Consider the following 26554-nt stretch of genomic DNA (forward strand, 5'->3'; position numbering starts at 1 on the left):
TTTTTCCATTAAATAAATTAAATAAGAAAATCTCAAGGTTCATAGCATGATCAAATATCTTGCAACACTTTAAATTTAAGACCCATTCAACAAGAGGGAAGTCATGCCTGAGCATGAAAACCTATGTAGTTAAATCACAGACCTTGGAGAACCTACAGCCATCAATTTACTAAACCACCATAATTCCTAACCACATTCTAAATATTAGTCCTTATGCTCACAGATGAGTGTTGTCCTCATGCCCCATCAAAGAAACTTCTTTTGAAAGAGGTGAAGAAAATTTCAGGAAAACAGAACTAACCAATATGCGTAGTTGTGCCATCAGTCCCAATGAATACACCTACAAAAGACTCTGGTACTTTAAGCAGAGGGAACATTGCTGAAAAGTGTAAGAGCTTAAGGAGCAGGGAGATTGCTGTGAAATTGTGTCTACTAGTAATGTCAGAAACTATACTCATGAAGTCTCACCAACATAACTGCCTAGAAATTAGATTAATAGAATAGCACCAATAGACATTCTACTGTAAACAGGGAAGCCCGGGAAGCCCAGGAAGCCTCCATCCTACACAAAGAACTAAAGGTAACTAAAGAATGATCAGAGCAGAGAATAGACTTCTTTATTTAATGAAAAAAGAGATCATGACTTTGAAAGAAAGCAAAAAAGTACATGAAATGGTTTGGATGGATAAAAGGGAGAAATAATATAACTGTAATTTAAAAAAGAAAAAAATAAAAACAACTAAAACATATTTATTTTTAATTTATATATATATATATGCATATATATATTTTATACTCCATATTTTCTCCCCGACCCACCCTCCAACTGTTCCACACCCCATACCTCCTTCCCACCCCCTGTCTCCACCTGGATAGTATATAATAAAATAAACTCGTCACATTAGCAGTTAGATGCTATCTCAGATAAACTTTTATGTGAAATATCTGTAAATAATTGCAAATTCACAGCTTCTTTTCATAGCTCTGACATGTGTAAAGTTTAGAAATCATTTCCATCCTTATAAGAAAACTGAAACACACTAGAATCAGTGACTCATTAGATCATCTCAGAAATGGCTCTCTAAGTCTGGAGATATGAGCAGATGAAGAGAACAAGGAAGGCAAACCGCACTGGAGGAGACACTTGTGGACCCACAGCTGGACTCTTCTAAAGAAGCTGGACAGCATGGCCACTTGATGCATAGCACCAAACTTAACAAAGAATCAAAGGACATGAGAGATCCAAAACCTGCACAATAAATATACCTATAGCTAAATGTCCAAAGTTTGTGGTTGAAACAATAAGTGATTTTTAAATAAGTAAAATGACTTGAAGCCAAATGTCTGGGAACTCTCCACAGTTCATGATGCAGAGTTATAGTCACAGGCACACAGCCAACTCGGAGTGGGAAGTAGAAAAGGCCCTCATCATTAAGAACAAGGGCTAGATTTATGTTTTGTTTTTTATTTAAAAAAAAAAGGTGCATGAGTATTGTCATCTGGTGTATTTATTTGTTTAAAGAAAAATATAAAATGTGTTGCTTTATAGCAAGGTATTTTTTTCCTTCAAGTGTGAGTAAAGGACAAATATATCACTAAAATGGGATGGTACAAAAGTTACAACAGTGGAAGAAGAGACTGAACTGCGTATGGCACACCTATCTTGTCGGTGTGTTATAAGAGAACCATGTGTAAAAGAAACAAGATGAGGAAAAATGAGCCAACAAAACATTGAGGTGGACCATATCTCCTTACATTTTTATCTATTCCAGTGAAATTCTAAGTTTAAAAAGAAACTGTAACAATGTATTTGGATACAACAGTATATAAAGAAGTAAAATGAACAATATAGATCTTGAGGGACATGTGTGAAGGCAGACACACTACAGTTCAAGACCTGCAAGTCAGATGGTATTTCATCCTGTGAAATTATTGCAAACATAAATTAGAAACTCTAGCTCATCAATTAAACTTTTGTAAACAGTGAATATTGCTGGAATACTGGAGAAGAGAGAAAAAAATAGAAACATTTAAAAATGTGTGTCGGAAACCAGAAAAGTCAGAATTTTTTTTAAAAATACCTAAAACAATGTCAAATTTCCATAAGGGCAGTAGACACAACTGAATACATTCAATAATCATTTTATGTATGGATTGTCTAAATTTTTCAAGTAAAAAAACAGGCATAGAGAAGACCAAACTCAGATAGTCAAAGAAAAACTCAACTGCAAATTATGAAAATTATCACTTTACATAAATTAACGTGATAGGATATCATTAGAAGCTCAAACAATGAAATGTTTTCACTGCTGTGAATCAAAGAAAAGCTGACATGGATGTTTAAACAGTCATCAAAATGAAAAATGATGAGAAAAACTATAGCATTTTCCCTAAGGTCATTTAATGGAGAACACCCTTGCTCTTCAAAATTAAATACCAAATATAAAACTTATGGAGCTTCAAAAAACCTAACAGACAAGTGAGCTGCTTTTCACAAGTATACCCTCTTTCTAAAACAACAAATTCCCAAGGCTGGCAATGGGAGAATGCTATTGACATGACCATGCTAGCATGAAAAGCATCCACTGTATTCTAGTTTTTGTGGAACATTCATGGAGGCAGACCATATCACAGAACAAAATACTTAACTTGATACCTTTTAGAGACACTAAAAGCATGCCTTCAGATCATATTAAAATCATAATAACATCTCTATAACAAAAAGATGAATGAATTTGCCTCAGTGTTTGTTTTAAGAATAATACCCTTTGTCTTCCATATACATTCACTACAAAATAATGTAATGAGCAAATAAAAGAAAAAAAACTTATGTGTGTATTTGCTCTAAAGGTGATAGGATACAGTTTTTAGAGGGAAAATTATAGCATTGAAATGCATTGATTAAAAAATGAATGACATAAAATGGTGCCTAAATAAGTACCTGGGAAAATTACAGTAAGACAAGCCACGCAAGTTTAAAGCAATTTAAGAAACATGGTTATAAAAGTTAGAGCCAAAAGCACTAGAGCAGAAAACAGGAAAATCATAGAATAAAACCAGCAACTGTTCTTTGAAACATAAACAAATTGGTAATTGTCTTATGGATTCTACTGCTGTAGTAAAACACCATGAACCAAAAGTACCTTTGGGGCAAAGGGTTTCTTAAGGCAGGAGTTCAAACAGTGCCTGAACATACAGATGCTATAAAAAAAAACTGCTTTTTACTGACTTCTCAGTTTGTTTTCTTATTGTAAACCCCGGGATCAGCTGAACAAGATCAGCACTACTCACAATGGTCATGGATCTTCCTCATCACTAAATAAGAAATTGGTTACTCAAGGACAAAGACAAGAAAGAAATGTCTAATGTTAGACACAAAGACAGACTTATTACTCCATTAAATCAAAGGAAAACAATGAAGTGTAAGTTGAGTATAAACACATAAATGTGATGATCTTGGTAAAAATCAACTTTTGCAATATGTCATATAATAAAACTAATAGACAATACACATTTATTTTATGATATACATTGAATTATGATAGATATATGAGATACATAATAAATAGGAAAGTGAAGCAATGCATCACTTTCAACACTACTATTGTCTCTGGGCAATCTACCATATGACTAACAAACAAAGTCACATCTCGGCAAACTCCAGAAAATTAAAGCAAACCCATGCTCTCTTAACTCTCTCACTAAGGTTGGCACTATCTAGTAACCAAAGCAGTTGGAGAGAAAAGGAAACACACAAGAAAATCAAGAAGAAGGAAGACCAACGTGTGAATACTTCATTCCTCCTTAGAATAGGGAACAAAATACCATGGAAGGAGTTACAGAGACAAAGTTTGGAGCTAAGATGAAAGAATGGACCATCCAGAGACTACCCCACACAGGGATCCATCCCACAATCAGCCACCAAACGCAGACACTATTGCATATGCCAGCAAGATTTTGCTGAAAGGACCCTGTTATAGCTGTCTCGTATGAGACTATGCCGGGGCCTAGCAAACACAGAAGTAGATGCTCACAGTCATCTATTGGATGGAACACAGGTCCCCATGGAGGAGCTAGAGAAAGTACCCAAGGAGCTAAAGGGGTCTGCAACCCTATAGGTGGATCAACAATATGAACTAACCAGTACCCCCAGAGCTTGTGTCTCTAGATGCATATGTATCAGAAGATGGCCTAGTCTGCCATCAGTGGAAAGAGAAGCCCATTGGTCTTGCAAACTTTATATGCCCCAGTACAGGGGAACACCAAGGCCAAGAAATGGGAGTGGGTGGGTAGGGGAGCAGGACGGGTGTGGATGGTATAGGGGACTTTCAAGATAGCATTTGAAATGTAAATGAAGAAAATATCTAATAAAAAATTGGAAAAAAAAGGAAACACAGTTGTAAGTATCTCTTGTGACTATAGATGTATACCTTTATACAAAATATCAACAACAAAATTCAATAACAAAAAGGACTATGTATCACAGTTGTGGGACAAAAATCTTGTTTGACATTCACATGTAAGTAGTAAAATATGCTGCCTCATTAGACTTGACAATGAAAAGTCCAATAACACGGCAGAATAGACATAGAAAGCAATAAAAACCTAACACTTGTTGGTGACAATAAAGATTACATGCAAGCAATGGCAGTCCCTGCGTGAAAGAATTGAATTTACCCCATTAATGTAGGAAACAAATGAATGATTTAATCTTGTTACTGTAATTGGGCAGTATTATAGGTGTTAGGACAATATGACCATAAATTAATAATAAGATTAGAAATTTTAGAAGACTGTTTCTGTTTTCCAATGATATAATTATTAGCTAGTTCCCAGAAATTGACCCCTTCTTTCCTCTGCAAAATATTCTAGAGCCAAAACCATGCTTGTATAAGGCAAAGTCACAGGACACAAAATGTTCACTAGAGATGGGGTATGTGATCCCAGTTATTAAGGCTTGTTAAAGGTAGCGAGAAGCTCTAAGGGGCCTAAAAATCTGGCCATCATCCACTGCTCAGGACACCAGAAAGGGAAAGATACAGTTTCAGAGGGCAACAATAGGGAAGATCAAGCAGCCTGTCAAACTGCCTTAGAAATTGGATCTCTCTTGCCCCTGGCTTCCCTGCATCTGGGCGGTACTATGCTCCCTGACTACCCTAAATATTCAAAAGATGACATAATCTTTTTTTTTTTATTTATTTATTTTTTTAATATTTTTATTACATATTTTCCTCAATTACATTTCCAATGCTATCCCAAAAGTCCCCCATAGCGCCCCCCCACTTCCCTACCCACCCATTCCCATTCTTTTGGCCCTGGCATTCCCCTATATTGGGGCATATAAAGTTTGAGAGTCCAATGGGCCTCTCTTTCCATTGATGGCTGACTAGGCCATCTTTCGATACATATGCAGCTAGAGACAAGAGCTCCGGGGTTCTGGTTAGTACATCATGTTGTTCCAACAATAGGGTTGCAGATCCCTTTAGCTCCTTGGGTACTTTCTCTAGCTTCTCCATTGGCTGGTGAGATGGCTGGTGAGATGGCTGAGATGGTGAGATGGCTGGTGAGATGGCTGGTGAGATGGCTGGTGAGATGGTGAGAGGGCTGGTGAGATGGCTCAGTGGGTAAGAGCACCGGACTGCTCTTCCGAAGGTCCAGAGTTCAAATCCCAGCAACCACATGGTGGCTCACAACCATCCGTAATGAGATCTGGCGCCCTCTTCTGGAGTGTCTGAAGACAGCTACACTGTACTTACATATAATAAATAAATAAATCTTAAAAAAAAAAAAAAAGATGACATAATCTAAACTAGAGATTTATCCACGTCTCAATATTATGATGGATTGTGGAGAAGAGCAGATTACAAACTCATTGTGCCAGTAAAAATATGAGACTACACATACTTCAAAAGATCCACCACTTTTCCAACATCCGGAGAATGCAGAATGCATTTGGCATGCTAATATCAGAATTACAGATATAAACTCAAAGATAGCTGAAATTGTCAAGAACTATAAAGCCTTCCAGCAAAAACAAACAAACAAAAAACAAAAATAACAAAACACGAACAACAACAAATACTAAACAATAATACGTTCAGATGTACAAAGCTTGGAGCCTACTGGAAGACCGACTTCACAGAGGTAAAACAGGAAAAGAATTAGATATAAATATTTATTGATGTTTATAGATACCTTTTCCGGTTGGACTGAGACTTTCTCCACCAAAAGTGAAACTACATACATGGCAAAACAAATAAATAAATAAATAAATAAAGTAGCTTTTGTGTCCCAGGTGAGAGACTAAGCAGTATTCTGAGGATGGATTGAACACTTTATTGTACATGTAGACTTCAGAGATCAGGACAGACAGAGAAAATAAGCAGAACCCTAAAAGAGACCTCAACTAAACTGACCTGAGAGACTCACAAGGGCTGATTAACTCTCCTTCCCTTTGCTTTCTACTGATATGAAACACTCCTCCCCTCCCCGCCACCACATGAGACTCGTCCCTTTTAAAATCATGTCCAAGATACGACCTCTCATTTTTCTTAACATGCAGGCAGAGGTCACTGCTGAGTTCAAAGATTGCCAATTGCTAGACTATTTTAAAGGTGTCCAACGGGCTCATTAACATGTTTTGCGTAAACCTCATGTTCTCTATGAAACAGGTCCCCCTCCAGCCAGGGGTCTTGAAAGGTCTCTGTATTATCATCTTGACCACACCCATTAACCTGAAGGTCAATGGGATTACAGCATGGATACACCATACACCTGTTGGCAGTTAAAGATGACCCCAACCAACAAGAGAAAACTCAGCCTCAGGACTCCCTGTTATCCCCCACTGATAGGACTCCTACCCAAGCCCCACAATCACAACTAAGACTAGGCAATAACAACCTAGATGCCCTCTAAAATATTATGGTCCAGTCTTTTCAGGTCACCAATACACCCAGGCCTAAATTAACTGAGTCATAAAGATATATCCCTATTACTGTGTTCATGAGATTAGACATAGCTGACACTGACATAGACCTCCCTGATGTTATAAAACAAAATATTATGATATACTGAGAAAAATAATAAATACAGATATAAGAAGTTACTATCAGTCCCTCTATAACAAAGCCTAGAAAGTTCAGGAAGTCCCATAATTGCGCCTTCTAGTTAGCAGAGAAAGCAAGCAATGAGAAGCCAAATCTACTCCATCTTAAAAGCAAAAAAAAAAAAAAAAAGCCAGAGAGCTTGACCTACAACTGAACCCAAGATGCACCCAAATACTAAGTTTGTCCTTGGTCAAAGCATAATACGTGGTTTGTCCTTGGACCATACCCCAGAGTTACTCCCAGCTACTACCTAGCAACAATCAAAGATTAGTCTGATGTTTCAGAAGTACTTTAAGACAGTTAATTTTTTTTTTTTAAAGTTAAAGGTTGTTTCATGTTGTAGGGTCACATCAACCATGGGAAGAAAGCAGAGATTTCCAATATATTCTCTGCCCTTACACCTGCCAAGGTCTCCTGCTTGTCCTTGCCTTCCTCTGTTGCACTGCATATGTGCAAGTGATGAGCATAGAAGGATACCTCATCACCCAAAGTCTGTCGATTATGTTACCATCAATGCTTAATGTTACGCATTCTATTGCCTTGAACAAATGTGCAGTAATATGTGTCTGGTATTACAGTATCAAGCAGAACATTTTCACGACCCAAATCCTGGGCTCTGTCTATTCCTCTGTCCACACACACTCAGCTCCCGGAGACCACTGACTGTCCTATAGTTGGAGTTGGATGCTTATACACACATTGCATTTTCTTCCACCTGTAAATATACATTGTAGTTTCCTCTGTGTCTTTCTGTGACTTTGCAGTTCATTTCTTTTTGGTACTAAATAATATTTCATGCCTTGAATGTTTCAGCTTTTCCACTCGTCTATGGAAAGGCATCTTGGTTGCTTCCAAGTTGCGTTAATTATTAGTGATGCTACTACAAATATACACAGCTTTCTGTTTTGACATAAACTTTAAGCTCCTTTAGGTAAATATCAAGAAATTCAATGGCTGGATCATATACACAAGTATGTTTATGATGGGGTAGATTAGATTCTAAACATGAAAGCAAGTTTCAGAGTCTATAGACTGAAATAGTAGTTTGTCCTCTGAGAACACTTTCCTGTCTGACAACTGTCCATCAGCAGAGTAAACAAGAGACTGTGTATTCACATGGTGGGCTACATTCAGACACATGGAAACAAATACAGAGATGGATGCTCACAGCCAACCATTGGACTGAGTGGGGGGTAACCAGTGGAGGAGTTGGAGAAGGAACTGAAGGAGCTGAGGGGGTTTGCAACCCCATGGGAGAGAGCAATACTGTTAACCAGCCAGACCACCCAGAGCTCCAGGGGACTGGACCACCAACCACAGAGTACACATGGAGCAACACATGGCCGCACATGTGGCAGAGGATGACCTTGTTGGCATCAGTGGGAAGAGCTGCCCTTGAGCCTGAGGGTTTTCGATTCCCCACTGTAGGGAAATTCCAAGGAGGGGAGACTGGAATGGGTGAGTGGGTGGGGGAACACCCTCATAGAGGCAGGGGAAGGGGGATGGGATAGGGAATTTCTGAAGGGGAGACCTGAAAAGGGAAAAACAATTGAAATGTAAATAAAGAAAATATCCAATAGAAAAAAGGCATAAGGGGATAAAAGAACCTATATAAAAGAAGAATAAAAATTAAGACAATGCATATTTGAAGTGCTACAATTAAGATCAGGATTTACTGATCTAAAGTGATAGTGGCCAGGTATTTTTTTTAAAAAAACAGTGAGTTTTCTTGCTTTTGTAATCAAAGAGTTTAAGTTGAGATGAGTCATATCTGAAGAATGATACTACCTGTTTTAGCACAATTTATGTCAAATGCCATTAAACATGGACTGACTATAGAACCTTATCATGATTGGGTTGTGTGTATTTTAGTAGCATTTTAAACAATAAAAAAACAGGAGAGGGAGAGAGAGAGAGAGAGAGGGAGAGAGAGAGACAGAGACAGACACAGAGAAAGAGACAGAGAGACAGAGAGAGACAGAGAGACAGAGAGAGACAGAGACAGAGACAGAGACAGAGACAGAGACAGAGACAGCCGCTGCTCTAAAGAGGCAATATGTGAGCATTCATTCATGTATTTCCTCATTCACTGCTTCTGGCCATTGCTACTTCTGTGGTAACCTTAACTCTCCTTGGCCCTGCTAGAAAGGGACTGCCTTCAGACGGGAACTTGGGAGAGGATGTAGAATCATGGCTTTTCACTGACCTGTGAGAAGCCACTCCAGCTTGCTTTGGAGTTTGATTGACCCAATGGCTTTGAATATTTCTAATTCTGAAGTGGAACAACAAGAACTGCCCCAGCCTGAAGGTAGGGTCTGATGCCCCTGGCCAGTCTGTCCTGATGTTGTTCTGACTCAAGCATTTCCACGCAACATATTTCCAGTTTCCAACAGAGCAGACGGCTCTGTGAATTTTTGTTCATTGGTTGGGACTTTGTTGGTATTTTTCTTTTTTAATAGTTTTCTTTCTGAGAACGTATACTTAAGTACAGCACTCTCATCACTCGCTCCTCTCCTCACCCACCTCCAACCCCTGCCACGTCTCCACTTCCAAATCCATGCTCTCTTCTTTATCATTACTATTACATGTATGTACTATGATATATATGTACATATGACCCACTGAGTCTATTTAGCTTCGTTCATGTGTATGTGTGTCCAGGGTTGACCATTTGGGATTGGGTAACTGATTGGGTAGCTTGTTCACAGAGAAATCTGATCCTCCCTCTCTGTATCCATTTATAATGGCCTGTAGCCCGTCACCTAGTGGTGAGGCCATGTGGATTTCCCTTGTCTACAGTGGCATATCAACTAAGATTGCCATTATCCTGTTTTTGTTCAAGCAACCATGTTGTTGAGAGTTCATGGGAACATGAACTTCCCCATTATGCCTAGGGGACCCTAGTAACAGCAGACATCCTAAACCCCAGACTCTTACAGACTTTCTGCCCTCTCTTCCACAATTTTCCCCAAGTCTTAGGTTTAAGAGTTGCATTGAAAATACATCAGATGGGATTGTGTACCACAGTAACTTATTCCCTGAATTCTGACAGGTTGTGGATTTTTAAAATAGTCTTCATCTGTTGTAAAAAACAATGCTTCTTTGATGAGGGTGATAGATGCATTTATCTGTGGTATAAGGATAATTATTTAGAAAACAATAGGAAATTATATTGGCTTAGGAAACTGCCAATTTTAGGTTCTCCTTTTCAGTCTGTAATCTTTTCAGTTGTGGGTAGTTTGACAGGTTTATAGTACAGGCATCAATATTTTCCATTTGAGTGGGTCTTAAATCCAATCGTACAACTGTCAGTTATCTCAAAGGCAAAACTGTCACTACTGGCCTTGTGGATATCTTCCTGTCCAGTCATGCTTGTGTTTCATAAGCTTGAAGCTGTGTAGGACCACCAGCTGCTCCTCTCCCTTGAGATCTTGCATAACACTGTCTGACAATACAAGACCCAGTTCTCAGGAAGGAGGCTTCTTGTTTTGTTCCAGCTTAATATTTCCAAGTCTAGTGTCCAAAGTGTGTGGTGTCTTGAGTAAAAGGTCTTACCTTCTCATTCTGGAAGTCAGTCAATGGCATATGATTATTTTGGAAGTCTGTTGGATTCCCCTGACCAAAATCTAGAGAAGAGGTTTTCATTAGATCATCCATGGCTCTTGGGGGAGCATTATCATCTCAAATAGCATAACTTCATTTAAACTATCATCTTTCTATCTATCTATCTATCTATCTATCTATCTATCTATCTATCTATCTATCTATCATCTATCTATCTATCTCTCTATCTACATATATTGCATGTAATTTTAGTACACATCATGTATGATTCATTATGTCTTTCAAACACCTGTAGCACTATTTATTCCCGCCCCCATATTACTCTCTTCCCAGCTTACCATCCAAAGTTCCTCCTCTTTTTTCCCCATTTCCCAGTCCTGAGCATACTAGGTCTCCTGCATTTATTTATTTATTTATTTATTTATTTATTTATTTATTTATTTATTTTCTATTTTCACCCTTTATTTGGAAAACAGGGCAATATTTAAGTTTTAGATTTTTTAAATGAATTAACATGGTAATAAAAAGTATGGCCTGAATTTGGAGAGTAAGTGGTTTTCCAGTTTGGGGTGCAAGATCATCTCCAAAGGAAAAGAGAACACATACTCAGTGAGCCACCAAGGGTTTGGCTTCCCCTCACTGAGGGCAAGCAGTGCAGTCCAGGCTAACCATCCATGATCTTTGTCACAGCAAATCAGAGTCTCCAATTGTTCAAAGTAACTGTAGGTACAAGAGAGAAAGCAACTCCAGACTGGCTTATTAATTGATCTGGATGACCATGAAGTGTCCCCCATTCCTGAGGTGGCAAAAATCTTCAGAGTGACTGTTGGAGCAGGGAACCTGTCATGTGCTCCCAGTTGTTACACAGTGCATAGAGACTGGTGAGTGTCAGTCCTGCCAGGCCACCGCGTGCTAGTCCTCGGAGACCACCTGTACATTGAAACAACATTCGGGTCATGGTTTCAGCTGCTACTGCGTTGAGATCATCTTCTGCACCCTGTGTTTTCTCAGTGATAACACCAAAAGCACTATAGAGCAAAGCCAGGGAGCCTAGAGTATTAGCCCAAAATGCCCCCTGCCTAGTCACCACATTCAAAATCTGTACATTTCTTGGTTTGGACCAGGCCATGCTCTGGGTTTCCTTCAATCCTAAAGGAAGACCGACCGTTCATTGCCCCGAATGTGGCCCCTGTCATGCAACATCCTCCAATAGTAAAGAAAGCTAGTTCAAATCTGCCTCGGGTTTTATTAGCTCCAGTTGACAAAATAAATTCCATCAGTATCCTGAACGAGATAGTGTGGATCCACATTTAAATAAGGAGACAGGGGGTTCATACCAGTCAGCGGGACGCGGGCCAAATCAGCTTTCAAGTAACCCACTCCTCCCGCTCCAAAGAAGCCAGCTAACCTGCTGGTGGATTTGTTGCTACTTCCTCTGCCACCCTCCATGAGGTCGCAGCAAACAGCTGTGGGCTCGCCACCACCACCTCTATTAAGTAAAATTGCAGCATAAGACAACAAAGTTTGCCCAGCTAACAGAAATTATTCTCTTATCAAAATGCATGAAATGGATTGGTTTGGCAGTTTGGATCACGCTGTGCCAAATATTTAATATTTCAGAATTAATCTCATTTACCAAACACTGTTCTACTTTTACCCATAATGTTGCTTCTAGAGATCCAGTATGAAAATAAAAATTCTTTACATAAAATCTTAGTTGTCTAACCATGATCAAAATGATACAGGCTGTCCATACAGGATTAGGGCAGAGGGTTTTGTCTTTGTCCTTGTAAAAAATTATACCCTCATATGACAAACACAAATATAGAAAAATGAACCCTTAACACACTATCTTTGGCAAAGAAAAAAAGGTTAATCTATTAGGTTCACTTTTAATGAATATTTTGAAGTCAAGCAAGAGAGGTATTGACAGGAAAAACTGAAACAGTTACATTCAAAGGGAAGAAAATTATAGTGAAAGAAAACTACAATGAAGTACTTCTGCAAAAATCATGGCCAGTCAGATGCTTCACTGAAATAATAGACACCATTTCTCCCAGCCCAGTTTATCCTTATTATCTTGTAAGACCACCTCTTCCCTTCATATACTCAAGCTGCTTTTCTTCCTATATAGATAAAAGCAACAGATAACTGCCCTGTTTCTTGAGTCTGGTGGACTGCACACCCCAAATGACCAACCATGTGCTGGGTATCCCTGTGCTGGGTAGAGCACCTTGCTGTTTCTCAACGGGAGATGGTGAAGTAGTTTGCAAGGCTTCTGCAAGAGTGTGCAAGATGCTTTATTGAAAGAATTTACCACTGAAAGCCACTAGTAATTTGTATTTGTATTTTTATTTTTATTTTTAAATCTCTCTGTCACTTTCCTCTCTTGGTTTCCAATGAAAAAGGCATTAATAACAAACAGAACAGGTCAAATATTTATGATTAATTCTTATATTTACCTAGGAGAAACAATTTAAAACAACTGTTACCATGCATTTGAAACTGTTTTCTAGAAGTCACCTTATGACTGATGTCACCACTGATTATTTAATAAAATAACTCTGAGTTGTGCACAGATAGTATGTTACATATGCCTCACTGTCTTCATTGTGGCTAAACTCCTTCATCATGGAGATAATCAGAAAATATGATTTATTTGCATTTTCCAATAGATATGAGAATTTGCTTAATAAACTTTAAGATGGTTTCAGAAAGAATGAGGAATTTCATAAATTCATTGTTTTTAATAGCTGAGTAGTACTCCATTGTGTAAATGTACCATATTTTCTGTATCCATTCCTCTGTTGACGGACATCTGGGTTCTTTCCAATTTCTGGCTATTATAAATAAGGCTGCTATGAACATAGTGGAGCATGTGTCCTTCTTACCAGTTGGAACATCTTCTTTATATATGCCCAGGAAAGGTATTGTGGAATCCTCTGGTAGTACTATGTCCAATTTTCTGAGGAACCGCCAGACTGATTTCCAGAGTGGTTGTACCAGCTTGCAATCCCACCAACAATGGAGGAGTGTTCCCCTTTCTCCACATCATCGCCAGCAACTGCTGTCACCTGAATTTTTGATGTTAGCCATTCTGACTGGTGTGAGGTGGAATCTCAGGGTTGTTTTGATTTACATTTCTCTGATGATTAAGAATGTTAAACATTTTTTCAGGTGCTTCTCAGCCCTTCAATATTCCTCACTTGAGAATTCGTTGTTTAGCTCTGTGCCCCATTTTTTAATGGGGTTATTTGTTTTCTGGAGTCCAGCTATTAAAAACAATGAATTTATGAAATTCCTAGGCAAATGGATGGATCTGGAGGGTATCATCCTGTGTGAGGTAACCCAATCACAAAAGAACTCACATGATATGCACTCACTGATAAGTGCATATTAACCCAGAAACTTAGAATACCCAAGATACAATTTTCAAAACACATGAAACTCAAGAAGAACGAAGACCAAAGTGTAGACACTTTGCCCCTTCTTAGAATTGGAAACAAAACACTCATGGAAGGAGTTACAGACACAGAGTTTTGAGCTAAGATGAAAGAATGGACCATCCAGAGACTGCCCCACACAGGGATCCATCCCATAATCAGCCACCAAACGCAGACACTATTGCATATGCCAGCAAGATTTTGCTGAAAGGACCTTGATATAGCTGTCTCTTGTGAGGCTATGCCAGTGCCTAGCAAACACAGAAGTGGTTGCTCATAGTCATCTATTGGATGGAACACAGGGCCCCCAATGGAGGAGCTAGAGAAAGTACCCAAGGAGCTAAAGGGGCCTGCAACCCTATAGGTGGAACAACAATATGAACTAACCAGTACTCCCAGAGCTTATGTCTCTAGCTGCATATGTAGCAGAAGATGGCCTAGTTGCCCATCATTGGGAAGAGAGGCTGCTTGGTCTTGCAAACTTTATATGCCCCAGTACAGGGGAAACACCAGGGTCAAGAGCTGGGAGTGGGTGGTTAGGGGAGCGGGGTGGGGTGGGGTGGGGGAGGGTATAGGGGCCCTTTGGGATAGCATTTGAAATGTAAATGAAGTAAATACCTAATAAAAAAGTGGGGGAAATCTTTAATAAAATAATAAAAACAGCAAAAAAGAGAAAGAATTAGAAGTGGAAGGCTAATCTTCCTCTATAAAGACTCCATTGTAAAACAATTAGACTGTGCACTTTTGAATACAGTGAATTATATAGCATTTGTTTTTTAAGCACAACTGTTGGAATAGAATAGATATTCTGTAGTGTTTATTAAGTAGATCAATGAATGAATAAATGGGAACAATAATAATAGATGGCCTAGCCGGCCATCACTGGAAAGAGAGGCCCATTGGACATGCAAACTTTATATGCCCCAATACAGGGGAACGCCAGGGCCAAAAAAATGGGAATGGGTGGGTAGGGAAGTAGGGGAGAGGGTATGGGGGACTTTTGGGATAGCATTGGAAATGTAATTGAGGAAAAGATGTAATAAAAAAATTAATAAAAAAAGAATAATTAAATTTAAAAATATTAAATAAAAGCCTAATATAAGCAAATGTTTTCTCTTGTTCACAAGAATAACCTTCCTTCAATCACTCCCTGCAGGAGAATTAATCAGAGTTTAATTTAGATTTACATCAAGAATGAAAAGAACCTAATCCTTAGAACTTCTATGGAAATCCAATTTAGGTTCTATCTCTATTTCATACATTTTTTATATTAGTGTTAAAAAGTATTCAATTTTCACACTTACTGACATCTCTTTTCTTCTGGAATATGATAAATGCTCTGAGGTGCCCATGTACAAGTGGAACTATCACAGAGATACTAAGTCTCTCTCTGTTCCTCTCAACTTTGAGTCTGAATACTGCTAACTTCTCTTCTGCACAGGGTAGCAATCTCTTACTCACACAAGAAGATTAGAAACACTGTCAATAATGGATCATATCAATTTAGAATTTGCTTCTGATACAAAGTCTTCATTTAAGTTTTTCAAGTGGTTCTCACAGAGTAGCCCCTGCATCAGTAGCACCTTCAGGCTTAATAAGACTTCAAATTCTGCAGCTCCATCCTATCTGCTAACACAGGCACTTGGGGTTTGGGACTCTGACACACTAAGGCCAACAAGCCCTCTAGGTGCTTGTTTAGTATGTTTGAATTTAAGATCCACTGCTCTAGGCAACTCCTCAACCATGATAATGATATAGATTAAGGATAAACGTGTATATGTTATCTAAGGATTCCTGATAGAATCTCTTTTGACTTAATATTATTTTCTTACAACACATTTCAAGTATATAGTGGTCTGAGTATTGTCCAAACATCTCCTTTGAAGTAAAAGACAATAAATGTATCTGTAATGTACCTCATTTGCTGGTCTCTGGATTCTGGAGGAAGGATATACCTCATTTGAGTGTGCTACTCTGGCTTATTTCAGGAGTTACCCTAAAGGTATCAATTGTATGTGATTCCCAGAACATACCAAGGCTATTGTGTAAACTACACTCCCTCATGAGCTACATAATTCAGCAGAAGTAATGTTGCTTGAAGTGTGGATGTCAGATAAAGAAGCTGTCAGATAGCCCCACAAGTGACTCACCACTAAGAGCCTTGAGATTTTGAAGCACAGTCCTCCCATTTCCATGTGGAGGGCCTTACGTGTAGCTTAGGTGAGGTGTCTTAGTTACTGTTCTATTGTTATTAAGAGGTGCCATGACCAAGGCAACTTAAAAAAAAAAACTTAATTGGGAGCTTATTTACAGTTTGAGTTGGCTAATCTATGTTCATCATGGCAGGAAGCATGGCATCAGGTATGCAGGCATGGCACTAGAACAGTAGCTGAGCACTCACATCTGATTCAGCAGGAAGAAGAGAGCCTGGGCCTGGTGTGGGATTTTGAAACCTCAAACCCCAACCCCAGTGACATACCAGCAAATCCATACTTCGTACTCCTTCTCAAACAGTTCCACTGTCTGAAGAACAAGCAAACATATGAGCCTGTAGGATCATTCTCATTAAGATGATGACATAAAAAAGCATATGGAGTATTGAGAGAGAAGGAGGCAACCTGTGTAGCCAGTCAGATACACTAGTGACAGATGATCCAGTCAAATCACTTTCACATGTAATAACTTTATTTTTAAAAGTGTTACACTAGTATACATGGCTTAGACAATGTGAATGCAAAATTGGATGAGCCAACACAAGAAGGGAAAAAGGTTAGACATGTAGTTTTTCATAAACTGCCCTTGTGAGAGTGGCTGCTGTACAGTGTATGGATAAAGTTCTGAACAGAATTAAGAGTGAATAAACCATGAAATCTTAGAAAAAAATGGAACAATTATGAGTACTCTGAGGAGTTTGTTATTATAGAAGGCAGAAAGTTTAGGCTTAAAACTAAAGACAAGTAGAGTTACAGTAACCTGAATTATAATATTAAAGAAATAATTATGCTTATGTTATGATGAGACTAGACAAGTGCCAAGGACATACTGGTGGTACTTGAAAATCTCAATTGCAGATTCAGAAGTACTGTCCTCAGGTCAGTGAAGAAGTGTGAGGCCAAGCGACAAATGAAAAATTGTGTTTGTTGCAGAGCACACTCTATTCTTCTCAGTTACAGGAACCTATAGCATTCACGTAGACAGTGGGACAGATTTCTTGACTTCCAGTTGGGATGTTCTTGATATTGTTTTAATTTTAGTAGACAAAAAATATTGTAATTATCAGATAGAAAACCATGGAAGTACATTTGAAAACATTTTGGTAGTTGGACAATTAATAACTAGGTACATGGGGGTCATGAGCTCAACATTATTGTTTCCTTATAGTACTACTCAGCTAAGCACATAAACAGACAGAAATATCATCTTCCACAAGCTAAATTGGTTTCCTGGGCAGACTGCATTAATCAGGAGAATGCAAGAGGATGATGTGTTACGATTGGTGACTATAATATTATCTGATTAGATATAAGATCTGTAAGAATGGCCTGGAGGCAGGAAGGCTTAAGGACACTGACAAAGGAATGATGGAGTAGAAATCTCAAAATAAAAAACAAAACAAAACAAAACAAAGAAACAAAAAACAAAACCTCTAGTGTAATGTGACTACAACAGGAGAGTTATGAGGATGGGTTCACAGTTGATACTAAGAGTCTAGAGACAATTGTCACAGGTTGCAATTAGAACATAATTATATAGATGAGAGCACAGATAGATGAGGATGAAGTGACAGAACTATGAACTCGGGTGATTCTATATGGCTGTTGACACTTGAGTACTTCAGCAATTTACATGCACAACACACACTGAATTAAGGGTAAAATCTCTAGTAAATCAGTAAAAGATACTGGGTGTTCAATAGATGATGTCATTATCTACAGGTAAGTCTGAAGAAATACATGATTCATGGACATATAGCATAAGGCATGAGATAGAGAAGGAAAAATATATACTGAAGAGTAAGGTCATGCTCATTTATTTCCCTTACTAATATTTAAATGCAAAACTTAGTCTTCTCTATCACTAGTGTTCTTTCTCTCTTTGGACTAATATATAGGCAGTTTTCTTTCTCTTAGTGTTTCATTTGGGTATTTTCATTACTATTATTTACAGTATTTCTACTTAAAGGATTTTTTTGAGACAGGATTTCTCTGTGTAGCCCTGGCTGTCCTGGAACTCTGTAGACCAGGCTGGCCTCGAACTCAGAAATCCACCTGCCACTGCCTCCCAAGTGCTGGGATTAAAGGCATGCGCCACCACTGCCTGGCTACTAAAAGGATTTTTTTCAAAGACAGTGATTTCTCATTTCTATCTTCTACATTTTTGATGTTTCAAATCCATATTTTTGATTTTCTTATTTCTTTTGCTATGTGTTATCCTTTTTTCTTTATGTTAAATCACTTCTCTAGACCCTGGACTAACTATATGTCCCTCTTTGACACAAAGGATTCTTTTGTGTCATTTTATTTTCACAACAAACATTTTAGCCGTTTGGACAAAGAGCCTTATATAGACTTGGCTGAATATGAATGAACACTGTAGCCTGACATGACTTGGACTTCTGAGGCTCCTGACTATTATCTAAAAGCTGGAATTACAGTCATGCACAGTCATGCTGCCTATGTGGTTTTAGGCTCAGGGCTTTGAACATGCTAAGTAAGCACTTGATCAGCTAAAATATAGCCCTGAATTTTTGGAAATATTCACCTGAAATTTTACCATAGTATCTTAAAGTTTAGAAGTTACAGAGTTGTGATCTTTTGGAAGAGTCATACTGCCTTGCTTTTTCACGATGCATGTGATTCTATTATGGGATCTGTGAATCACACTGAGTAGTTCTTCAGTTCTCAGGGTACTGCACATCCTAATCAAATAGACTTCTCTTGAAGGCTGAATACCCACCACTTAACGGGGAGAAAGAAAACCTCTCCACAACTTCATCTAATAGGGCATCATAATTCACTTCTCTTCCTGAGTCCAACAGTTCCTTCATTTTCAAACCCCAACTTCTTTCTTTGCTGATATTCATAACTGCATTACTTCATTTTTAATAGAAACGGTTTTTTGTAGAAAGGTTTTCTTTTTTCTTTTTTTCTTTTTTTTTTGCCTTGAAAAGCATTTAATTCTTTACAAGTTTCACACAAAACATTTTGACCATGTAAACCCATACCACTCAATCCTCTCATATACCCTCTTTATATATATTTAAAACTATATATTTCTTCATTTACATTTCAAATGCTATCCCAAAAGTCCCCCACACCCACTCCCCATCTCCCTTACCCACCCACTCCCACTTCTTGGCCCTGGCATTCCCCTGTACTGGGGCATAAAAAGTTTGCAATAGCAAGGGGCCTCTGTTCCAGAAGATTGCCGACTAGGCCATCATCTGCAGCTAGACACATGAGTTCTGGGGGTACTGGTTAGTTCATATTTTTGTTCCACCTATAGGGTTGCAGACCACTTTAGTTCATTGGGTACTTTCTCTAGCTCCTCCATTGGGGGCCCTGTGTTCCATCCAAGAGCTGATTGTGAGCATCCACTTCTGTGTTTGCCAGGCACTGGCATCACCTCACAAGAGACAGCTATATCAGGGTCCTTTCAGCAAAATCTTGCTGGCATATGCGATGGTGTCTGCATTTGAAGGCTGATTATGGGATGGATTCCAGGGTGCAGCAGTCTCTAGATGGTCCATCCTTTCTTCTCAGCTAAAAACTTTGTCTCTGTAACTCCTTCCATGAGAGTTTTGTTCCCAATTCTAATAAGCAGCAAAGTGACCACACTTTGGTCTTTATTATTCTTGAGTTTCATGTGTTTTGCAACTTGTAACTTGGGTATTCTAAGTTTCTGGGTTAATATCCACTTATCAGTGAGTACATATCATGTGAGTTCTTTTGTGATTGGGTTACCTCACTCAGGATGATACCCTCTAGGTCCATCCATTTGCCTAGGAATTTCATAAATTCATTTTTTAATAGCAGAGTAGTATTCCATTGTCTAAATGTACCACGTTTTCTGTAACCATTCCACTACTGAGGGACATCTGGGTTCTTTCCATCTTCTGGCTATTATAAATAAGGCTGCTATGAACATAGTGGAGCATGTGTCCTTATTACCAGTTGGAACATCTTCTTTATATATGCCCAGGAGAGGTATTGCTAGATCCTCCATTAGTACTATGTCGAATTTTCTGAGGAACTGCCAGACTGATTTCCAGAGTGGTTATACCAGCTTGCAATCCCACCAACAATGAAGGAGTGTTCCTCTTTCTCCACATCGTCGCCAGCATCTGCTGTCACCTGAATTTTTGATCTTAGCCATTCTGACTGGTGTGAGGTGGAATCTCAGGGTTGTTTTGAGTTGCATTTCCCTGATGATTAAGGATGTTGAACATTTTTTCAGGTGCTTCTCTGCCATTCGGTATTCCTCAGGTGAGAATTCTTTGTTCAGTTCTGAGCCCCATTTTTTAACGGGGTTATTTGATTTTCTGGAGTCCACCTTCTTGAGTTCCTTATATATATTGGATATTAGTCTCCTATCTGATTTAGGATAGGTAAAGATCCTTTCCCAATCTGTTGGTGGTCTTTTTGTCTTATTGACGGTGTCTTTTGCCTTGCAGAAGCTTTGCAACTTTATGAGGTCCCCTTTATCGATTCTCGATCTTACCGCGCAAGCCTTTGCTGTTCTATTCAGGAATTTTCCCCCTGTACCCATATCTTCGAGGCTTTTCCCTACTTTCTCCTCTATAAGTTTCAGTGTCTCTGGTTTTATGTGGAGTTCCTTGATCCACTTAAATTTGACCTTAGTACAAGGGGATAAGAATGGATCTATTCGAATTCTTCTACATGATAAATGCCAGTTGTGCCAGCACCATTTGTTGAAAATGCTGTCTTTTTTCCACTGGATGATTTTAGCTCCCTTGTCAAAGATCAAGTGACCAAAGGTGTGTGGATTCATTTCTGGATCTTCAATTCTATTCCATTGATCTACTTGTCTGTTGCTATACCAGTACCATGCAGTTTTTATCACAATTGCTCTGTATTAGAGCTTTAGGTCAGGCATGGTGATTCCACCAGAAGTTCTTTTATCATTGGGAAGAGTTTTTGCTATCCTAGGTTTTTTTGTTATTCCAGATGAATTTGCAAATTGCCTTTTCTAATTCATTGAAGAATTCAGTTGGAATTTTGATGGGGATTGCATTGAATCTGTAGATTGCTTTTGGCAAGATAGCCATTTTTACTATATTGATCCTGCCAATCCATGAGCATGGGAGATCTTTCCATCTTCTGAGATCTTCCTTGATTTCTTTCTTTAGAGACTTGAAGTTCTTATCATACAGATCTTTCCCTTCCTTTAGTTAGAGTCACACCAAGGTATTTTATATTATTTGTGACTATTGTGAAGGGTGTTGTTTCTATAATTTCTTTCTCAGCCTGTTTATCCTTTGTGTAGAGAAAGGCCATTGACATGTTTGAGTTAATTTTATATCCAGCTACTTCACTGAAGCTGTTTATGAGGTTTAGGAGTTCTCTGGTGGAATTTTTGAGGTCACTTATATATACTATCATATCATCTGCAAATAGTGATATTTTGACTTCTTCCTTTCCAATTTTTATCCCCTTGATCTCATTTTGTTGTCGAATTGCTGTGGCTAGGACTTCAAGTACTATATTAAATAGGTAGGGAGAAAGAAGTCAGCCTTGTCTAGTCCCTGAGATTAGTGAGATTGCTTCCAGCTTCTCTCCATTTACTTTGATGTTGGCTACTGGTTTGCTGTAGATTGCTTATATCATGTTTAGGTATGGGCCTTGAATTCCTGATCTTTTCAAGACTTTTATCATGAATGGGTGTTGGATTTTGTCAAATGCTTTCTCAACATCTAAGGAGACGATCATGTGGTTTTTGTCTTTGAGTTTGTTTATATAGTGGATTACTTTGATGGATTTCTATATATTAAACCATCCCTGCATCCCCTGGAATGAAACCTACTTGGTCAGGATGGATGATTGTTTTGATGTGTTCTTTGATTTGGTTAGCGAAAATTTTATTGAGTATTTTGCATCAATATTCATAAGGGAAATTGGTCTGAAGTTCTCTATCTTTGTTGGATCTTTCTGTGGTTTAGGTATCAGAGTAATTGTGGCTTCATAGAATGAATTGGGTACTCTAACATCTGGTCCTATAGAGACCTTCTATTTCTATTTTGTGGAATCGTTTGAGAAGAACTGGAATTAGATCTTCTTTGAAGGTCCGATAGAACTCTGCCCTAAACCCATCTAGTCCTGGGCTTTCTTTTTTGTTTTTTTGTTTTTTTGTTTTTTTGGTTTGGGGACTATTGATGACTGCTTCTATTTCTTTAGGGGATATAAGACTGTTTAGGTCATTAACCTGATCTTGATTTAACTTTAGTACCTTGTATCTGTCTAGAAATTTGTCCATTTAATCCAGGTTTTACTGTTTTGTTGAGTATAGCCTTTGGTAGAAGGATCTGATGGTGTTTTGGATGTCTTCAGGATCTCTTGTTATGTCTCCCTTTTCATTTCTGAGTTTGTTAATTAGGATGCTGTCCCTGTGCCCTTTAGTGAGTATGGCTAAGGGTTTATCTATCTTTTTGATTTTCTCAAAGAACCAGCTCCTTGTTTGGTTGATTCTTTGAATAGTTCTTCTTGTTTCCACTTGGTTAATTTCACCCCTAAGTTTGATAACTTCCTGCCATCTACTCCTCTTGTATGAATTTGCTTCCTTTTGTTCTAGAGCTTTTAGGTGTGTGGTCAAGCTGCTAGTGTGTGCTCTCTCTAGTTTCTTTTTGGAAGCACTCAGAGCTATGACTTTTCCTCTTAGAAATGCTTTCATTGTGTTCCATAAGTTTGGGTATGTTGTGGCTTCATTTTTATTAAATTCTAAAAACTCTTTAATTTCTTTCTTTATTCTTTCCTTGACCAAGGTATCATTGAGAAGAGTGTTCTTCATTTTCCATGTGAATGTTGGCTTTTTATTATTTATGTTGTTATTGAAGATCAGCCTTAGTCCATGGTGATCTGATAGGATGCATGGGACAATTTCAATATTTTTGTATCTGTTGAGGCCTGTTTTGTGACCAATTTTATGGCCAATTTTGGAGAAGGTACCATGAGGTGTTGAGAAGAAGGTATTCCTTTTGTTTTAGGATAAAATGTTCTGTAGATATATGTTAAATCCATTTGTTTCATAACTTCTGTTAGTTTCACTGTGTCTCTGTTTAGTTTCTGTTTCCATGATCTGTCCATTGATGAAAGTGGGGTGTTGAAGTCTCCCACTATTATTGTGTGAGGTGCAATATATGCTTGGAGATTTACTAAAGTTTCTTTAATGAATGTGGCTGCCCTTGCATTTGGAGCATAGATATTCAGAATTGAGAGTTCATCTTGGAAGATTTTACCTTTGATGAGTATGAAGTGCCCCTCCTTGTCTTTTTTGATAACCTGGGGTTGGAAGTCGATTTTATTCGATATTAGAATGGCTACTCCAGCTTGTTTCTTCAGATCATTTGTTTGGAAAATTGTTTTCCAGCCTTTAACTGTTAGGTAGTTTCTGTGTTTTTCCCTGGGATGGGTTTCCTGCAACCAGCAAAATGTTGGATCCTGTTTCTGTAGCCATTCTGTTAGTCTATGTCTTTTTATTGGGGAATTGAGTCCATGGATATTAAGAGATATTAAGGAAAAGTAATTGTTGCTTCCTATTATTTTTGTTTCTAGAGTTGGCATTCTGTTCTTGTGGCTGTCTTCTTTTAGTTTTGTTGGAGGATTACTTTCTTGCTTTTTCTAGGGCGTGGTTTCTGTCCTTGTATTGGTTTTTTTCTGTTATTATCCTTTGAAGAGCTGGATTCCTGGAAAGATATTGTGTGAATTTGGTTTTGTCATTGAATACTTTGGTTTCTCCATCTATGGTAATTGAGAGTTTGGCTGGGTATAGTAGCCTGGGCTGGCATTTGTGTTCTCTTAGTGTCTGTATAACATCTGTCCAGGATTTTCTGGCCTTCATAGTCTCTGGTGAGAAGTCTGATGTAAATCTAATAGGCCTGCTTTATATGTTACTTGACTTTTTTCCTTACTGCTTTTAATATTTTGTCTTTATTTAGTGCATTTGTTGTTCTGATTATTATATGTAGGGAGGAATTTCTTTTCTGGTCCAGTCTATTTGGAGTTCTATTGGCTTCTTGTATGTTCATTGGCATCTCTTTTTTCTTTTAGGTATGGAAAGTGTTCTTCTAAAATTTTGTTGAAGATATTTTCTGGCCCTTTGACTTGAAAATCTTCATTCTCATCTACTCCTATTATCAGTAGGTTTGGTCTTCTCATTGTGTCCTGGATTTCCTGGATGTTTTGAGTTAGGATCCTTTTGTGTTTTGCATTTTCTTTAATTGTTGTGTCCATGTTCCCTATGGAATCTTCTGCATCTGAGATTCTCTCTTCTTTCTCTTGTATTCTGTTGCTGATGCTCGCATCTATGGATCCTGATATCTTTCCGAGGGTTTCTATCTCCAGTGTCTCCCTTTGGGTTTTCTTTATTGTTTCTATTTCCCTTTTTAGATCCTGCATGGTTTTGTTCACTTTCATGTGCTGTTTGGTACTGTTTTCCTGTAATCCTCTAAGGTATTTTTGTGTTTCCTCTTTAAAGGCTTCTAGCTGTTTACCTGTGTTTTCCTGTATTTCCTTCTTAAGGTCTTCCATCATCATCATAGGAAGTGACTTTAGATCCATGTCTCACTTTTCTGGTGTGATGGTGTATCCAGGACTTGTTATGGTCGGAGAGTTTGGTTCTCATGATGCCAAGTAGCCTTGGTTTCTGTTGCTTCTGTTCTTATGCTTGCCTCCTGCCTTATTATTATCTCAAGTATTTGCTGACCTCAATATATCTGATTGGAGCCTGTCCTTCCTATAATCCCAGTTGATTCAGGGCTACTCAGAGTCCAGCTTTCTCTGTGATCCTTTGCTTGTGGGCTCCTGTGAACATGAGATTCTGGGTGTGTCAGAGTTCTTGGCAGTCAAGTTCCTCTGAGACCCTGAAATACTGGTGTGACCAAGCTCCTTTTATCCTGGGATCCTGTTGTCAAATATCCTGGGTGTGTTACAGTGCCTGGAAGTGGTGTCTCCTTTGAGGATCGTGGAGCTGTCTGGTCAGTGGTCCTAAGATTGTGTGGAGAGTCCTCTAGGGACCTTCTGGGCATTCGCTAACTCCACGCCCAAGGTGACCCAGTGCTGCTGCTGACCAGAGGGCTGTAGAAGGGTTTTCTAAGAGTAAACCTATTGTCACCATTCTGGAAAGACTTTTCATCACAGATCTGAAACCTATCTCAAACAATGCAAAAGCCAGAGATTGAAGTTTCTCAGGTCAATACTGAATAAACAGAATTCATAAACCATAAGGATTCTAAAGAGTTAAAAGTAGTCCTTGAATCTATAATTTGAGTTTTCTTGATTATTGGCTTTTAAAAAAATCATATTTTGCTTATTTCCTTTTCTTATATTTTTATTTTTATAACTCCTTATACATCTTCTTGTCACATTTCATAATCCCATCCTCTGATATCTCATGTTCACTAAGTCTACCTGCCTCCTGAAAATTCTTCTTCTCACTGTTGTTTTACTTTCTTTTCAGATACTGTGATAAATATCATGACCAAATGTACCTAAGAGGAGGAAATGGTTTATTTCAATTTATACTCCCAGGTTACAGTCTATCACTGAGAAAAATCAAGGACAGTAACTGAAGCAGAAACTGAAGCATAAACGATAAAACACATTCATTCTGACATGTTCAAAGAGTGTTCTAAAAGGTTCAAACCCAGCTGCTTGGTGATGATATTACCCACAGTATGCTGAGCTTTCCCACAACATTCTTCAACCAAGACAATCTCTCACACACATGGCCCCAAGTCACTCTGATTGAAACAATTCTCCATTGAACAATTCTTTGTTCTATGACACACTGAGTTTTCCCAGTGCTGTTCTGCATAAGGTGTGGGTATTGAGCTATCCTCTTCCTCACTGGTAATTCACCAGTGGCAAGACCACTGAAGGCAGGGACCTACCCTTATCCAGCACCTATCAACTTTCAATATCTCTCCAGAGAGAAAACAAACCAATTAACACATCCCTATCCTAAGCATGAATGTTGATGAGGGTAGTACTATGCAGTCTCTAAAAATTATGGATATATCAGTCATGTCCAACTGAGAATACAGAATTTCACAGTTACACTTGCCATCATGTGGCTCTTGTGTTCTTTCTGGGACCTCACTTTCCAATACGTTTCCTGAGCCTTGAAGGTATGCTATGGATGCTCAGTTGAGGGTTCAGCACTCAGCAGCCACTTAATTTCAGCAATTTGACTAACCATGAGTTTTCC

The 26554-nt window shown here is 38.4% G+C and overlaps 1 protein-coding gene and 1 pseudogene across 15 annotated transcripts in view; both read right to left on the reverse strand.

The window, feature by feature from the left end:
• Nucleotides 1-26554, reverse strand: part of Sntg1 (syntrophin gamma 1) — an 878005-nt gene that overhangs the window by 514550 nt on the left and 336901 nt on the right. The gene's annotated exons all lie outside the window — the stretch shown is intronic.
• Nucleotides 11173-12119, reverse strand: LOC110290125 (mitochondrial import inner membrane translocase subunit Tim23 pseudogene; annotated as a pseudogene).

The sequence above is a fragment of the Mus caroli genome, unplaced genomic scaffold (genome assembly GCF_978045245.1).
Source record: "Mus caroli unplaced genomic scaffold, Mus_caroli_1 scaffold_1, whole genome shotgun sequence".
Taxonomy (NCBI): Eukaryota; Metazoa; Chordata; class Mammalia; order Rodentia; family Muridae; genus Mus; species Mus caroli.